This window comes from Cryptomeria japonica, chromosome 3, assembly GCF_030272615.1.
Source record: "Cryptomeria japonica chromosome 3, Sugi_1.0, whole genome shotgun sequence".
Classification (NCBI taxonomy): Eukaryota; Viridiplantae; Streptophyta; class Pinopsida; order Cupressales; family Cupressaceae; genus Cryptomeria; species Cryptomeria japonica.
Window position 1 is genome coordinate 564460144 of NC_081407.1, and position 6000 is coordinate 564466143.

Sequence of the window (6000 nt, forward strand, 5' to 3'; positions counted from 1 at the left end):
CAACTCAAGAGGGCTCAGGCAAGGAGATCATATGTCCCCCTTCCTCTTCATCATCATGGCTAAAGCCCTAGGTAGATCCATCTCTAAGGCCAAAGAGGAAGGTGGGATCCAAGGAATCCCCATTACCAGCGGCCTCCCTCCCTTTACCCACCAGTAATTTGTCGACGACACGATGCTTTTTTGGTAGGGAAGTGTAAGGGAAGAGAGCACCTTCAAAGGAATCCTTAATTCCTATATGCTAGCCTCGGGTTAAGAGGTGAATCTAGCCAAGTCTGTAGTTTTCATGTTCAACATAGACCCCTCCTTAGGAAAAGTGATAAGCAATGTCTTAGAGATTAGTGAAGGAACTCTTCCTTGCAAATACCTAGGTATTCCCCTTGTCAAGGGTAGAAGACCCTCAAAATTATGGGACAACTTGGTGGATAAAATCAAGTCTAGGATCAACACTTGGAAAGGAAAATGGCTCTCACCTGCAAGTAAAGCAACCTTGGTTAGATCAGTCTTGTCAGCTATGCCCATTTACCAGCTCTCTTGTCAACATTTATCTTCTTCTAAACTTGCAGGCTCAACAAGCATCTCAGGACTTTCTTTTGGCAAGGTGCTAATGACAATCGTAAAATATCACTCATATCTTGGGACAAGATATGCAAACCTAAAGAAGAAGGAGGAGTTGGCATTAAAAACCTTCATGATCAGGGTAAAGCCTTGGGTGCCAAGTTAGTCTAGAGGATGTTCAGAACCCCCCACCTCAAATAGGCTCACTTGATACACCACAAATACCCTAATGGAGGGAATCCTATCCAAATATTTAGAGAAACCAGCCCTCCCAGAGGGTCTTGCCTATGGAATTTTATGTTAGACTGCAGGAGGATTATCTCTGACAAACTTACTTTGAACCTGGGGTTCGGGGATAAAGCTCTTTTCTGGTTGAATTCATGGGGTGGATATAAGGCTATTGATAATATCCATGACTTTGGTGCTACTCGTATCCTTCTTGAATCTCATAGAGGTCCCCTATTAAATAACAATATCTCCCCCTTAGAGGATGGGGCTGGTTGGCAGTGGATCGAGAAGGAAGATGAGGATATCCTAGTAAGGGATAAACAAAAACTTATGGCAATTCTTAAATCAAGGAATATTGCCTTAGGTTAGAATGAGGACAAGCTTGTCTAGGATGGCTCCCTAAGACGAGAATACAACTCCAAGGATGGGTACTCTCTCATCTCCAAATCATTTTTAAGACCTATGACTGGGCTTCCCTTGAAACTTTGCTGGGATAAATACTGTCTGCCTAAGGCAGATATCTTCTCATGGCTTGCGGTTCAGAACAAGCTCCTAACTGCGGACAAATTTAGAAGAATGGGGTATGAGGGCCCTAGTAGATGTCCTCTTTGTGAGGCAGATGAGGAAGACACCAATCATATCCTCCTTAACTGTCCCTTTTCTCACAAATGTTGGATCTGGTTTACCAACAAACTTGAATGGTCTACGGCCTTCCCCCACACAATCTTTGGAATGCTCAAGGCATGGCCTCTCCTCAGGCGTGGTTGTCTCTTTGAAGGTTTATGGACAACTCTTCCTTCTTCCATTATGTGGGAACTGTGGAAGGAGAGAAATAAATGTCTCTTTAAGAATGAAAAACTAGAGGTTCCCAGAATCATTAATAGGATAGAGTCAGCTATCACTAAGCTCATGAACAACCGACTATCATTAGGCACATTGAAGAATGCCTCTGTCACTTATTGGGATGAAAAAATGATAAAATATTGGGAAGGCTTATCCTTTCCTCCCTTTGTAGGAGATGGTCCTATTGCAAGTCTTCGATCAAGGGATGCATGCAGATGGCAGCCCCTAGGCGAAGGTTGGGTGAAGATAAACTTTGATGGGGCATCCCATGGCAACCCAGGGCAAGTAGGGATAGGTTGTGTTGTTCATAATTGGGAAGGCAAGGAACTAGCAACTATTGCCTCTCCGGGTGGCATCAACACTAACAATTGGGTGGAACTTATGGCCCTGGTGGAGGGTCTGCATTTATGTAGGAAACTAGGAGATAATAACTTGGAAATTGAAGGAGATTCAGCTATAATTGTCAATGCTCTAAGGAAAGGTAGTATGCCTAATTGGAGACTAAATACTTTGCTATCAAAAGCTCTTGACTTATGCAGAGATTTTGATAGGTTCATAGTCAATCATATTTATAGGGAGGGCAATAAAAAAGCAGATGAGTTGGCCAACTTGGGAGCTGATGGCATCAATCTCCTGTTGATGCCACCTTAAGACAACCCCCTCTTTTGTTTTCGTGTCCTAAGTGGTCGTTAGCATGTTTCTCCTTTCATCCCTTTATGTTTCTCTTGCCCAAACTCTGTTTTAACCCCCTTATTTATTCCTCTTCCTTCCCACTGTATTTTCGTATAGACACTCAGACAAACATTTAGTTTAAATATAACTATATATCTATTCTCCTAGACTTTAACTCAGGTAGTTAGGCTCAATCCATGGTCGGATTGAGCCTAACTATGGTTGTTTCCTCACCGATACCTATCTGATAACCATTGGGTTTTTATGTCGAAGAAACCTCGGGCCTCGGTGACCTCCTTTATTTTTCCACCAAAACTCTTCTTCCATCAAAATCATCATGCCCGGTCGATGAATGGATCTATTGTCTCACTGAAGCCTTTCTTTATCCTCCCTTATCATCTTCCATCGATAAAGTCGCATCAGTGAAACCATGCGTATCAGAGGCATTCCTTTTAGCTTCCTCAAAACCTATTTCCTCATCAATATCTTTTATCGATGTAGCTTCCTTTTGTCTGATCGACATTATTCTTTTGATGAGAACATTCCTTTCGATGAGTTAAGTTGCACCGATGGTATTATCTCCTCGAAGACCTTTTCCCATTGATGAAAACCATCTCCACTTTCCTCGATATCTTTTGTCGATGGAATTACTATCTTCGATGAGTCTTTTATGAAGTTCATTGATGCCTCCTTTCTTCAATGGCCCTTCTATATCGATGAGACATCATTGGGTCTCATCGCTATTATTTTAACCCGGATATCTTAATAGGATACTTGGTTGTTTCCTCACTGATACCTATCTGATATCCACTAGGTTTTTATGTCGAAGAAACATCGGGCTTCAGTGACCTCCTTTATTTTTCCACCAAAACACTTCTTCCATCGAAATCATCATGCCTTGTCGGTGAATGGATCTATTGTCTCACTGAAACCTTTCTTTATCCTCTCTTATCATCTTCCATCGATAAAGTTGCATTGGTGAAACCATGCATATCGGAGGCATGCCTTTTAGCTTCCTCAAAACCTATTTCCTCATCGATATCTTTTATCGATGTAGCTTCCTTTTGTCTGATCGACATTATTCTTTCGATGATAAAATTCCTTTCGGTGAGTTATGTTGCACCAATGGTATTATCTCCTCGAAGACCTTTTCCTGTCGATGAAAACCATCTTCGCTTTCCTCGATATCTTTTGTCAGTGGAATTATTGTCTTTGGTCACTATGGTTGTTTCCTCACCAATACCTATCTAATATCCATTGGGTTTTTATGTCAAAGAAACCTCGGGCTTTGGTGACCTCCTTTATTTTTCCACCAAAATACTTCTTCCATCGAAATCATCATGCCCTATCGGTGAATGGATCTATTGTCTCATCGAAGCCTTTCTTTATCCTCCCTTATCATCTTCCACCGATAAAGTCACATCGGTGAAACCATGCGTATCGGTGGCATGCCTTTTAGCTTCCTCAAAACCTATTTCCTCATCGATATCTTTTATCAATGTTGCTTCCTTTTGTCTGATCGACATTATTCTTTCAATGAGAACATTCCTTTTGGTGAGTTATGTTGCACCGATGGCATTATCTCCTTGAAGACCTTTTCCCATTGATGAAAACCATCTTCGCTTTCCTCGATATCTTTTGTCGATGGAATTTTTGTATTCGGTCACTATGGCTATTTCCTCACAGATACCTATCTAATATCCATTGGGTTTTTATGTCGAAGAAACCTTGGGCTTTGGTAACCTCGTTTATTTTTCTGCCGAAACACTTCTTCCATCAAAATCATCATGCCCTATCGTTGAATAGATCTATTGTCTCACTGAAGCCTTTCTTTATCCTCCCTTATCATCTTCCACCGATAAAGTCGCAGTAGTGAAACCATGCGTATCAGAGGCATGCCTTTTAGCTTCCTTGAAACCTATTTCCTCATCGATATCTTTTATTTATGTAGCTTCCTTTTGTCTGATTGACACTATTCTTTCAATGAGAACATTCCTTTCGGTGAGTTATGTTGCACCGATGGTAGTATCTCCTCGAAGACCTTTTCCCATCGATGAAAACCATCTCCACTTTCCTCAATATCTTTTGTCGATGGAATTACTGTCTTCGATGAGTCTTTTCTGAAGTTCATCGATCCTTCCTTTCTTTGATGGCCCTTCTATATCGATGAGACATCGTTGGGTCTCATCGATATTATTTGAGCCTAGATATCTTAATAGGATGCTTGGTTGTTTCCTCACCGATACCTATCTAATATCCATTGGGTTTTTATGTCGAAGAAACCTCGGGCTTTGGTGACCTCCTTTATTTTTCCACCAAAACACTTCTTCCATTGAAATCATCATGCCCTGTCGATGAATGGATCTATTGTCTCAATGAATCCTTTCTTTATCCTCCCTTATCATCTTCCACTGATAAAGTCGCATCGGTGAAACCATGTGTATCAGAGGCATGCCCTTTAGCTTCCTCGAAACTTATTTCCTCATTGATATCTTTTATTGATGTAGCTTCCTTTTGTCTGATCGACATTATTCTTTCGATGAGATCATTCCTTTTGGTGAGTCCTTTTTATGTTGCACCGATGGTATTATCTCCTCAAAGTCCTTTTCCCGTCGATGAAAACCATCTTCGCTTTCCTCGATATCTTTTGTCGATGGAATTACTGTCTTCGATGAGTCTTTTCTGAAGTCCATCGATGCTTCCTTTCTTCGATGGCCCTTCTATATCGATGAGACATCATTGGGTCTCATCGATATTATCTGAACCTGGATATCTTAATCGGATGCTATTACACCCACTTGTTGACTTGTGGACTACCATGGTATTAATGAAAATGATGATTTCTTTTAACAATAGGGGACTGTTATAATTTAACTCCACAGATAATCATTCAAATGTGATGCTCAACAGGTGACATCACTTATCTTCCTTTAAACTCCTAAATTTAGCATTTTTAGTCTTGCCACTCTGCTAGGATAAGCTTTAAGACTAGAAGGAGGCAATACCTGTTAGAGTAAAGTAATTAATTAACTTTGCTCTCCTCTTAAGATTTCTCTTTATGCATACATTAGTCATTTAATAATTAATATTTAATTATTAAATGCTCACACCTTAGGGTTAGGTTTTCCTTTTGGTGTTGATCTCCTTTATAAGGATTGATCTCTTGTATTATTCATATTCTTGATTCATTTTTTCTCTGATAATACATCTTTTCTCTTTGTCAGAGCCAAAACCCTTGTATTCGTTCTCTCTCTTTCTCTGTGACAGGTTTCTTGCATGCAGGTTTCTTTTGGGTTCTGTGGATTTGTATTTCTCAAATCCTACATGGTATCAGAGCTCCAGACCTGTTGCTTCCTGTTCGTCTTCTAAAGAATTTGGAGCTACGAGGGTTAGATATGATTTTCAGGTTTTGGTTGCATTAGATCTGTGTTTGTCTTCTGTTTTTTATTTTGGAATAGGGGGGTATTTTTTTTTCGGTGCATTTTGAGCCCAAACGGACCTCACTGTTGAGCTCGTAGCGCCCAAAAACCCCTATTTCCATATAAAATTTGTTCGATTTGGACACAGTTGCTCCAGAAGGCAAATTTTTTTATGCCTCAAGGCCGTACGACCCTAGGGCACGAATTTCGAGGCAGGATTTCAAAAAAAAAAAAAAAAAAAAAAAACAATCAAAAAAAATTTAAAAAAGCGGTGTTTTTTGGT